This window comes from Argopecten irradians, chromosome 2 (genome assembly GCF_041381155.1).
Source record: "Argopecten irradians isolate NY chromosome 2, Ai_NY, whole genome shotgun sequence".
Classification (NCBI taxonomy): domain Eukaryota; kingdom Metazoa; phylum Mollusca; class Bivalvia; order Pectinida; family Pectinidae; genus Argopecten; species Argopecten irradians.
Window position 1 is genome coordinate 28,430,765 of NC_091135.1, and position 13,610 is coordinate 28,444,374.

The following is a 13,610-nucleotide window of genomic DNA, read 5'->3' on the forward strand; positions in this document are numbered from 1 at the left end:
AGTAATGACCATTGGTCACATGATTTATGATAGCCAGTGCCACTGATGTCCAGTCTATTTACTACCAACAGGATAAGAATAGGCTGTGAGGCCAATGGTCAGTTCTTTCTAATCAATCGGTCAGTGATAAAATGCCTTCCTGTCTGACCCTGCTGCTGTCTAATTTCATTACAAAATCTCAGGATCCATATGTATATATTCTTAAAACTGAAATTAAGTGATATCTTATCCCATTCAGGACTGTGCAATTGTGGGTTACACTGTATGACAAACCATTTCATGGCAATTAAAGTGGAGATGCATGAATAAAAACAATTTAATGAATTAGGACCAATTTGATAAATTTTATTCCTGCATGAACACCAGGGTTATAAAGTGATCATGCAGTTCTGTTCAATCTAATCAATTTTTCAGACACAAATGTTGCAGACTACCTGAGACAAAGGTAATTTGTTATAGATATATCTGACTTAAGGACTATATGTATATGCTTTGAGCTCTTTTTGGTTACAAAATCCATGATATTTTCAAAACTGATATTAATTAAGTATCTTTAAAAGTTGTTGACATATTTAGTACATCCTTAATTTAATAGTAATGATAGTTTTCTAATTTTGCAGGTTCATTTGCCATGGTAACCACTCAAAAAATGCATATATATTATGAAAACTTTGACAAATTGGGCCATACTTTTTTGCTTTTTGTTTTAAAAACCATACAGCACATCCTTGAACTTTGTTTTTCTCCTAAAGATGCATTGTAAGTGCATACATATATTCTCAGTAAACTGTACATTTCTTCAAGGATGCGCTCTATAGATTTGCTAAAATTTTCAAAATTTCCACATTTTCATAATTTATACATACTTTTGATGGTTATCATGGCAACTACAGCTCCAAAATTAGAAAACTGTAGTTATAGTTAAATCAGAGATGTACTAAATATTTACAATACAACAAACTAATCACTAAATAACAGCTTTGAAAATTCGATAGATTTGGGAACCATGCATATATAGTCCTTTATATACTTAAATTCAAGTTAACCCCAAACCACAGATATTCACAATTATTCCTACTGGACCAGTTCTTCATAATAAACAGTACGTTTATGAACTTTCGTAGTAATAAAAAATACCTGGATATTTAGATATACGTTCCATCATAAGATCGGGAGGGAACATGATTTGTTGTTAATATTTGATAGTTTTCCTCTTATTTCAGAAGTAGGTCAGCCATTCCACATGCAACAATAAAGTGCTCATTAATTATGCTTCCCCATACTTTACACTGGTGGTGGAGATTAGTGGAATCATAATGGCATGACAGCTCACATCAAACATTCACTTTGAACGCTATAAATGGCTTTGTGAATAATACATATACTCCCTAGCATTATAGCTCCTATGGAAAACAATCATTTCTTGATTGAGAAACTCATATGTACTTAAATGGTTGAATCTATGGAAAACAACTTTCCTGGTATAAAAAACTTCTATGTACAGAAAAATGATCAAGATAAACAAGCACAATTGTGGAATTTATATCCCCCACTTTCGTTAATCAAAGGACCTTAACTCAGCCAAATACGGTCCGAAGAAAAATTCCGATCAATCTTGGCCAAGGTTCCTTGACATTTAACCATGTTACAAAATTTCAAGAAAATCTGGTACTATTTGCGAGAGTTATATTGAACAGAAACAGGTGAAAATGGTGTTTTTCGCTATTCAAAGGGCCATAACTCTGTCAAATAGGGTCCTTTGAAAGTACCAATCTAATCCCGAGAAATTTAACCATGTTACCAACTTTCGAGAAAATAAAGTTTGAATGATCAAGGATCTAACTTAAGCTCCATTTCAAGATGTTGAATTTTAATGCAATATTGTTTGATATTGCTTATATACATGATCACTAAATGTTCAACAGCATGGTATGCAAGACACAAGATCCCACATGGATCCAAGAAACCCATCTTTATGTCTGCATATTGAAGATGGATCTTTTCTGCTTTTTCTTCCTTCAACTAACCCTTTTAAATCACATAGAAAGTGAAATCTAAATTATATATATATAGTGATAAATAGTATGAGAAGCTTTATCACATTTTCCACAGTGAAATATAAGGTTTTACAGTAAACATAAAAGCGATATATTTCATTCCAGAGAAACTAACAATTTTGTTATTTTCTCTCGCTTTTGACCAATCAGAATGTAACATTGACAGTGAAAATATCATTTTAATTGTTACGTCATTAGTTTGTATGCTCACAAAAGTACAGCGTTATATCACAAGGGCAAATAACTCAATACAATACAATGGCGGAATAATCTTTGATGGAACTAGTAGTAATGGTCTTCTGTAAATGGAAGCAAGTAAAAAAAATAAATATGTAAATGTAGAATATTCTTCAATAAACAAGGAATATCCTCTATTTATTTTCAAAATCCAAAGTAGCTGACTGTTGACCTGAGTATGTCACCAATTTTGTTTTTCTAATCTTGTCTCAAAAATGAATACTGTAAACTGATTAATTTTAGCATGCGGTTCTGTTTTGCGTATTTCATGGGTGATTAGAATTGACAAAAATAAATCACCTTGAAAACATTTAAACTGTAAATCATAAAATAAAGTTGCTGCAAAAAACTTACTAGACATGGACACTTATACAAACTAAAGGGGAGAACAAGCAATCTGTAAATGATATCTGAGAAAGATCCATTCAATCATTACAGTGTAAAGTTTCAGGAAATCAGAAGCCATCAGGTGGCCATCTTAGCACTTGATATGTAAAGACAACACAGATTGGTACACTGGCAAACATCATACCTATAATTATCTGGTATGCCAAAGCCTGCTTTGTAAAGAAAAGTTGGTGATAACAGGAAAGTGTGGGACAGGTACAGGATCCCATGGAAAATTGACATCTACTATATTCTCTCGATCTACTCCCATTTCTTGACAGGACAATACCATTTTTCAATGATAACATAAAAGAAGGCCAGAAACAAACAAAATGTAATTTGAAAATCTTAGACCATTTGATGATATTTTACTAAATAAACAATGTTTGAATACATCAAATTGAAATGAACAGAAGGTGTGACATACCGTTTCTTATGATTTCCTCTTCTTTGGAGAGGAGGCTTATTATGGTAATGTCCAGATTTTGATCTTTAGCATCCAATCAGCAGGGTATACCCATAGTATGCCTCCTTAAGGTGACACAGGAAGGATCTTTTTAATGGCTCTAAACTCAGTTTTTATGTCAATGATATAAGCAAGTTCTTTTGTGGCATCATGTCTCCTGTTAAACTGCTAAAGATGCTACACTGCTGATGAATGGCATTTTTTTATATTAAAAACAGAAGAAAATGAGTGTTTTTCTTCAGTAACAAAAATTACATATACTCCATTATCATCATAGAAAAGTCTGAGCTTCTACTTTACTTCAGAATAAATGTATTTAAAATAATTACTTGCATCCCGATAAATAAATCTACAGCACCTTATATGGAAAGAGTAACTTGATTATGCAAAGAACCAGAATAGAACAAATTATTCTATATGTAACTTGGAGTTAGTTAGACATTTTATACACAATTCAGCATCAATTATCGTCTTACTGATAAATATTGTTTATGCTCTGTCAGTGGTGGACCATCTTGAAACAGGTTATGATTGTAAGACCTTGGAAGACTAAATCACAATATCACTGTTTACAACTTATATAACAGCTAGATAACATTGTCTGCCATTCAATTTACAGGACACATAGAAGACATACAAGTCAATTAAGTGATGAGTCCTCCACTTTCTACACTCTTTCAGTTCACATCAGCAATAGTTCTGTCCATTTTATACAGACCATGCTCTATACTGTTGCTATGGTGTGAATGTGGCCAACCTGAGTCTATTGCCCTTGGTGTATATTGTGGTGGAAATACTGTGAAAATCTCACACGTTATTGGAGATTTTGTGGCTGACTGAACACCTATACAGTAATGGACCAATGAAGCGTAGTGATTCTTTACCACTCCAAGGCGTTGCATCCTCACCTTACGATTTCTCTATGTTCTAAGTAACAACTGTCTGCTCCTGTCCAAACCCTTTTCACCGTTTGATCGAAGATTGTTCTGTTGAATTATTGAAAACAAAAATTTCTCCTGTGTTGCCTTCATTCCTGTTCTTTTGACTATTGTGTTTGCAAAATTGATGTTGCCTAATTACAAACGTTTTTGTTGATTCTCATGAGAATCCAGGCTCTGTATTTGACTATATGTACCTGTCTGGATAAGCTACCATTCACAGAACATGTGGGACTCCCCCAGTGAAATAATACCAGAATCCAGCACTTGAACCTTTCTCCTTAACTCCCAACCCATTAGTGATGTGAAGTATAGAAATCCTTGGAGAAAAATCATTAACAAAAAACCTATAAAATCCAGTCGGTTTGTTTAACAGAAAAAAGATAATTTGACAATCTCATGTTCAATTGAGACTAAAACACAACATTTTTTGTTTACAAGATTCAGCCATAGGAAATGTTCAGGTGATGCCAACCAAACATATTCTTGAACTGCTAATGAATTACAGCCAATCCTGTCTACAAAGGCCACCAAGAGGGCAAAGACAAAAGTTTTTGTTGGAAATTTTATATTATTATATATTCAAGCCAAATGCGTTGCCACATTGGCCATCCTGGAATGGTTTAATAAAGGAGCTTTTTATAATCTATTACACTTATAACCATAATCAAATCCACTTAAAACAAAAACTGATAGGTTGCATGTGAAATTTCTCCAGTTCAATAAATCTGTTGGTTCAAAATGGTAGATCAGTTTGAAAACTACATTGTCAATAAAAATTTTAATTATCTGTTTGGTGCTCTCTCAAACCTCATTACATATAATTAAATTTCCTTTTTTCGTATAGCACAATGAATTTGTGAGGGTACAAAGGTTGATAGTTTTAGAATCAGCCTCACCACCTTTGTGTAGAATGTCATTACCAGAAGGCTGACGGTGTACTTGATGAACATAGAGTCACACGGTGTATTTCACTAGTAAATTATTCATTGCTCAAACTAAAGCACCCTTATTCCTCACTGATGTTTAAGCTAAGTTTGTCCTTGAATTCTTAACACTATAAGACCCCTCACAATTCGTATATAGTTACTTAAATGTTCAACTCAATATCTTGTTTATAATTTATATAGCCGCTTGCAAGAATAGCAGATGTCATTTTCTCAATCAACCTATATCTCTTCACCAAGCTGAATGACAAAGTTAATTAACACAATAGTATCGATATTAGATACTTTTAGTTTATCAATTTTACACTTTTTTCATCCATTTTTAAGCTATTCAAGGATACTTCATGGGGATTTTGATGGTGAATAAAAGCTGGACTACCAAGGCAGAAATTATCTACCTACCATTTAGTATTTATTAAGCAAACTTCCTCATAAGAGCTGTCCTAAGTATGCAAACTAAATAATTTATTTGGTTTTGACCACCCTGACCTTACTTTAAGCTTTTTTTTGTTTTTGTTTTGTGTTGTAAGATTTTTTCATTTGAAGAGGTATCTAGTACATACTTGGTAAATTTAACCATATAAACTTTTAGTTCTTAAGAATGCTAGTGAAGAGTAAAGACATAAATACAGCTGAAATACCAGCAAGTCTGTGGTTTCAGAAATCTCTACAACAGTAAAGAGTTTTCCTTAATCAATAGTATGACAGTTTGAAAATGCAACCCAATAAAAAAGTGGAATTAGATCATAGTGAAAAGCTCTGTCTAACCTGGTAACTTGGTCCTAAGCAAGCTTGTTCACTTGATTACAATCCTTCTCCAATACCCGTCAATTTGATTTGTTTAACGACGTGAACAGCTGATTATTGCCTAGCAATTTGCACAGCCAATTTAACTGTTGCAGGGAAATACGAGGTTGGAATTTTCTAACTTTGTTTTGGTACAAACGTTTTTAAATGTTCTGCTTGGTTTAAATTTTAATGACAACCCTAAGCAAGCATTTTCCCTTGAATTGTTGGAGGAATACAATGATATTCAAATCAAAGCACAGTGCTGATTTATTTATAGGCTCCACTGTACAATTTCTTGTCAATCTTTTAAATTGGTTTTACAAACCAATGGACCAACGCATTCTTGTTTTGTTTGTCATGCTGCATAATTTCATATTTTCGTAAAGATTACATTTCATAAGGTTGATAATCAAACACATTAAATACCAACTTCTCTATATGTAATTTCATTTTTAGCTCACCTGGCCCAAAGGGCCTGTGAGCTTATATCATGGCGCAGCGTCTGTCATCCGTCCTTCCGTCCGTTCATCTGTCCATCAACATTTCCAATCGATACTAGTCATAAAGTTCTGCATGGATTGTAACCAAATTTGTCCACAAACATCCTTGGGGGAAGGGGAATAGCACTTGTATAAATTTTGGCTCTGACCCCCCATGGGCAGGAGGGGCGAGGCCCAATAGGGAATTTGAGGTAAATCCTATAAATCACTACTGGTCCTAGAGTTCTGCATGGATTGTCACTAAATTTGGCCACAAACATCCTTGGGGGAAGGGAAACAGAATTTGTATAAATTTTGGCTCTGACCCCTCAGGGGCAGGAGGGACGGGGCCCAATAGGGGAATTTGAAGTAAATCCTATAAACTGCTACTTGACCTAGAGTTCTGCATGGATTGTAACTAAATTTGGCCACAAACATCCTTGGGGGAAGGGGAACAGAACATGTATAAATTTTGGCTCTGACCCCCGGGGGGCAGGAGGGGCAGGGCCCAATAGGGGAATTAGAGGTAAATATTCAAATTCCTTCAAAAAAGAAACAATGAACCTGTATCCAGAACATTACTTGGCATTACAAACCAGGTGAGCGATACAGGCCCTCTGGGCCTCTTGTTATTAAGTTGCCTACAACAACAAAATGCAATAGAAAATTAGAAAATCAATGGGTAGTTGAATTAGATGTATACTTATATATATAGGCAACAGAAAAGGCTATAAATTAAGGCTATGAAAATACCGCAAATTGAATAAATTTATCACAAAGTACTTAGATATGCCACCTATTGTTTATCTGTAGTATATATCACATATGTCTCTAATTATGATCTCAACCTGTTTATTAAATAAATTAATGACTTGATTATAAAACACATCACTGTGGATATATAAATAACACCACCAGAACTCAAAGGTACTATATAGGAAAACACTTAAAGGCCCACATCAACTAGATACAAAAATGAAAATTTTCTACATCAACTATATATTGGTAGAAAACTTCCTACATCAATGAAATATTAATAAAAAACTTCCTACATCAACTAAATACTAATAGGTATATCAATTAAATACTTATAGAAAACTTCCTCATAAACTAAATTCTAATAGAAAACTTCTTGCATCAACTAGATATTAAAAGAAAACTTCCTACATGAACTGGATACCAAAAGAAAACTTCCTACATCAACTAAATACTAATATAGGTACTGATAGAGAGAAATCAGACAAATGATATCTATGTTATGGTAGGATAGTCAGTGTAGTGTGTATAAAGCTAATGGTACAGCCTCTCACACAGGCCAAGCTCATTAATTGTGATTAATATTTGGATGTCAGTTTTGCCATCGGAAGGCTAAGTAGGGACGAAGGAGAAGGAATTCATTAGCCAATCACAGTCCTACCATGTCAATCGACACAATAAATCACCCTCATTCCCAGCGTTTATTTACCACCCCAGCACGAGGTTACAGTATTGATAAACACTTCTAACACACCTTTTACTCCTCTAACCATGATTATTGTGGAAATATAACAATATTTATCCTCAGTGTTAGATAGAAATTAGCTGTTGGCTTTATTGATGATGATGATGCAGTGACCTTTGACTCACACAATAATATAGTCTTTCCACCTGTATACAAATTAATGTCCTAAATCAATTAATTGTTGTTTTAATTGCAATTAATTAACATATAAATTTAATTTTCTCCAAAATAAAATTTCGAGGTGTGAAACAGTGCATTAATTAATTGGATACTAAAATGACAATTAAAATTCAACAACGCAACATTTTCCATTTTACAGTAATATACATGTCAGTTTACAATAAACACTGTCCCATTGCTTTGTTAAAATATATTAATGAAGATGCACTAAATGCACTGAAGGTCAAAAATGATAAACATAAGTAATATTTTTTGTTTGAGACAGGCAATGCAGAATTTCATTAACAATAATTCTAAACACATGGTTTGTTCATCTCACCCTGGAGGACCTACATCTCTTAATGTCCTTATTTTATACACAGGTTCTAATGTTGTCCCTCAAGCTGAAATACATATATATATATATATTATAGTTATGCAAGCATCAAAAATAATCTTTCCTATACCTTAATTATTCGACAAGTCTTTGTTTTGTACTAATTGTTGCTGACTAAATCATAGAATACTCAAACAAAATGGTCCAGAAGGTACCTTTTCCAAAAACTTCTTGAGAAAACCAGTTTGTGATACGACAGAATAAAAATAAAGTGGTGTCTAAAATGAAGCAAGAATCCCATAGAGATAATTGTATCTATAATATAATTACTTAATGCGTCTAACATTCCCTCAAACGCATTTTAGATTCGTTTGCGTTTCTTTCGTTTAGTTTGCGTTTTGTTTCGTCGAGCGTTTTTCGTTTGCGTTTCGCGTTTTCGTTCGTTTGCGTTTCGATTCGATTTCGTTTGCGTTTTGATTCGTTTTGGCTTTCGTTCGTTTGCGTGCGTTTGCGTTCCAATTCGTTTACCGGATGTTATTCATTGATATTTGATTAGGAATGGTTGACTGCGCATGTGTTGGCTAAACTAAAAGTGGAGTCAAACGACGGTGTAGGCCGATAAATTTACGTGTTCTGGACAATGTAGTAAACATACACAAATAAATTTTAAAAAAATCCTTTTGTATCTAGACATTAATTACATTTGATACATGTAACCTACACACATTGTTTGATAGTAATGATCATTTGTATACCTTTCTGCAAGGTCTTATATAGTACTAGCTATACACGTGTATGTGCTACAGGGGGACAGGTACAATATACACTTGTAACACCCGCGGGGCTCGATAAAGTGGACTGAGGGATTACAGACAGGTGTGAACTCACGCCACAGGACGCCGTACTGCTGGTCATAATATATATATAACTCACTGGTGCATACATTATAAAAAAATTATATCCGACTCATCACTGTTAGCATTGGATCACATTATTTTCTAGTGATACACACTATTCTAATAATAAAATAACACAATTAATAATATCTCAACCATACAACGAATACTTTTTTTTACATATTTTATGTGAAATTAAGAACGTACCGAAGTCAATAGATATCAAATCATAATTGACTTATATATATATATACATATACAACACGAACTGACAGTTGATACATGTACATTCAACTGTATCTCTGTATTTACACGTATTGGCCATTGATATGATTGATCATGTATTTTATTGGTATGTTGATGTAACAAAACACACGAGGAATAAAACACCATAGAGCTGGTTTTCTGTAATGACTAGAATAACACAAAATTGTTGTTTTTGTGGTATGCTTTGGTACATGTACATGCACGGGGTCACGTACGCGTATTATACATCGTAGCCTAAATAAACATGTGAGGGGCTGAGGTTACGTATCAGTGAGCCATTGTTCATGGGTGACTGCACTTGACCAGGTGTGATACAAGTTGACACAATATCAAAATATGCCGCTGTCAAATAACAAATGGTATAAATGAAAGCAGGTAAATCGAGAGGGGGAGTGGGGATGGAGAGGGGTAGAGTGTTGTACATGTGTTGTCCGTGAATTATAAAGCAAATTTATATAAGACCTCCAAATGGGTCGGGTAAATGCTACAAGTGAGTGTCCACATTGATATCTATATAACGGCCGGTACGGGGACCTCCTCTGGAGTCATATATATATACATGTAAAATATAACTACCTAACCGCTAGACCTAGGGTTTATACTTGCAGTAGTCAAACGTACATGTTCACAATACCTACACTAAAATAAGAAGTTCTTCTGAAGTGTTTTTCTTTTCTGAAACTGATAATTTCTATAAAACAGTACTAGTATGTTTGACAAATTCAGAGCAGACTTATAAATACTAGCATTGATTGAAGACTATTTGTACACATGCATGTTTTATAATTATTTTTAAAATCTCGCTTTATAAGTTAAAAAAAATGTATTAATGCTTGGATATATATACGTAATCACATACTTATTGGTAATATATTTATAACAATTGCATATTTTCTAAGACAAGATATATTTTTCATAATGATAAATCGTACTAAATCAAAATTGCGAACGTAAAATAGACATCGCTTTCAGAATCCGGATCACTAAGCTACCGGAGTCCCGATCGACATTTATGATTGCATTCTGGTCTTCCGGTCACGCTTTCACTTCGTTTACGTTTTTCGTTTTTTCGTTTGCGTTTTTCGTTTTGCGTTTAGCGCTTGACGAAACGCGTTTTTCGTTTTACGCTATTCGTTTTTCGTTTGCGTTTTTCGTTTTTCGTTTGCGTTTTCGTTCGTTTTCGTTTAACATTTCGTTTGCGTTTTGCGTTCGTTTCGAGGGAATGTTAGACGCATTAAGTACTGTAATTACTATGCACTCTACAAGGTGGTGGTGCACTGTACTTTCTTGACCTTTTGACCCCAACAATAATCCTTACCTGTCCTTCACCTGGACATGTCACTTACCTGAATGTAACCTGTCAGGACAACTGTAAAACATCTTGTCCACCTCGCTGACCTCATGGGTCAAATTTCTGTGTCAGTGTCCAAACATGTGTTTAGTGTATTGCCTTTGTCAGGAGATACTCAATTATTGTTTTATATTTATTAACTCATTTAGGAAGACTGTGGGAAAGTTTTATAGTTGACATTATGACCTTATTTGGGAATCCTTCTGTTTCCAATGGTGATATATAATGTTGGACAGATCAGTACCACCTAATTTATGAACTGACTCTAGAATATTAGAAGTAAATATCAATCAAGGTTACTTGAAAATTTTGTTTATAAACCAATATATGGACCAAATTTTCAAGGGGAGATAATCTAGTAAAATAATCAGTAATGTCATAGCTAATACAATTATTACATTGACTTTTAAATCTTTTTGAAAGCTAGGTAGGGTATCAAAAATTTGCAAAATGTGGTTTTGTTTCCTTTTTTTTATAATTTATTTAGGAGCTGACGTAATACAGATATATTTCTATACATGTCAAAGGTATTTTAGATATATCTCACTCCCTGGACTAATAGGCACTTGTACATCACCAGGTATGGGTTCGTTAACAGTGAGGTTCCCCAACATTAATGTGAAGCAAGTGTTCCATTGTTTACCACAAAAAACCCATTTTAAATATTATTTCAATATGTTTTATACAAATTGAAGAGAAAATATAAGAGAAATGATAATAATTCAGATAATTGAGTTTAAACTTTAGTTTTTTTCCCCAACTTTTTTGCCACAGAGGTCCTTAAGAGTACACTAATTCACCTAAGGAACACTTAATCCAATATTTACTTTTCTTTTATTAAATTTAACTGCTAACTATTATATATGATGTCAGTTCATATCATCTTTATACAATGAAATATTTTGCAGTTTTTACTAAAAGTACAGTCGAACAGAAAACATAGCTCTGGTGCAATTGAGTGAAATGCTTACCTGAAATTTCAAAATTTGAAATATTTCTTTTTTTAAAATATTATTAAAATTAATCTAAATCGGAATTAAATATTTTGTCCATTACAGATTCCTGCGTTACCCTTGCCTGACACATTTCAGTTAATGGTTAATAAAGGTTTCCTACAAAGATGTTATCCCTCTTCTTAAAAATCATTATAGAACAAATTGTTATGCTTAACAAGTCATAAGCTGTAACCCACATTTTTGTACCTATAACTGTCAAAAATTATCATATAAAGGGAAGCAACTCAGACTATTCTGTAAACTTAGGGCCCCTAAAATCCACGATTAACTTCTCATTCTTCTAATAACTAAGTGATCCAGTCCCTTCAACAACATACTTTAGTCCTGTGGTTTTCTCTAGACAATATCTGTCACAGGAAACCCTTAACCACTAACTCAATAATTTTTTTCTCTCATGATGACTTTTGAAAAAAAATAAGTAAGGAAATACAAATGCATTTTCAAGCAATTATAGTATCCATGCAACAATGTATACCCATTGAATTAATTACCAAACCATTCTAAATTTTTGAAACCTGAAATTGCAGAAGAAACTAGCCTAAAATGCAAAGTGACATATCACAATGTCTATATATATTTTTAAGCCCTAGGATACACTTTCAATGGAATCTTTACCTATACATGTATCTATAGTTTGGGAGTCAGTCTCAAAGGTTTGTAATTTTTACATCAGAATGTGTAGAATGAATTGGCCTTGGTTTTACAGCTGAGTTGACCATTAAAGTCTGGTATGTTTGTTTAACACCGGAGACAAAGCTATAATTGATGAACTTGAGCCTACCTTTCCTGTAACGGTCAGCCTCAAAGTACCGACAGACAGCCGCTCTGGAAGAGAAAACCAGGGAAATTAGACAAACAGACCAGGGCCAATAAATCACTTCCTAATAAAACTCTCTAAACATTGTGATGGTAGCAGACACATTCCATAAACCAGGAATATTATATCACTTAGATACAATAGTCACCAGCTGTCATAACATATATCCTGGGCTATAACTTGTCCTCAGACCATTTCTAAAGATCTAAGTACAGAGTTCAAAATCAATAGAAGCAAATATACTGCAGCATATTTATTTTTGTGAAATCAAATTTTAGTACAAATCTGGAGGAGGTTATCCCAATTTCACTATAATAGCTATATAATTATACACACAAAATACAACTAAAACAATCTTTGTATTTTGTAGCATTTAGCATGTCTAGTGCCAAGACATTAAAAATAACATTACTATATATACCACTGTAATATATAACAGACTACTACCTAACAGCTTAAGTCTCCACAGCGCCGTCCACTGGTTGGCTGGTTAATTTTTCTCAATGTCCTATCAACAGCTATAAGGCAACCTCTGTGAGTTTAGGAGAAGACTTTTGAAATTGAAGACAATTTTATCCCTTTTTGCCTCTCTCACAGCTCCCTGGGGGTGTTAAGCATATAATTCACAATTACAATTGGTCTTAGGCTATAGAAGGTTTGTGAAAAAATTGATTGAACTTGCTTCAGTAGTTTTGGATAAGTTGAAAATGTAAATTATTTAGATATAGACACATACATGACAATAAGCAAAAGGCGATTTGGTGAAATTAGACTTTATCACTATTTTGACCTAATTATATAAAATGCCTTACGTTGGAAACAAGTTATATAAAGTTTGCATTTTGAAGATCTTTATTGGAACATTTTTGGAACTATGAAAGCATGAAAAGAAATGGTGTTTATATCAATAAAAGATACATATGAGAAAACTGAGTGATATGGCCCCCAACGATAAATCTAAAACAA

General features: G+C 33.5%; 1 protein-coding gene across 1 annotated transcript in view; it reads right to left on the bottom strand.

Moving 5' to 3' along the window:
* LOC138315025 (zinc finger CCCH domain-containing protein 10-like) overlaps nucleotides 1-13,238 on the bottom strand; it is a 133,829-nt gene extending 120,591 nt beyond the window's left edge. The window contains exons 1-2 of the mRNA XM_069255743.1: nucleotides 13,092-13,238; nucleotides 12,609-12,652 (exon numbers count right to left, since the gene is read on the bottom strand). The gene's annotated coding sequence lies outside the window, so the exon portion shown is untranslated. The remainder of the gene's footprint in view (nucleotides 1-12,608; nucleotides 12,653-13,091) is intronic.
* Between the last annotated feature and the right edge of the window lie 372 nt (nucleotides 13,239-13,610).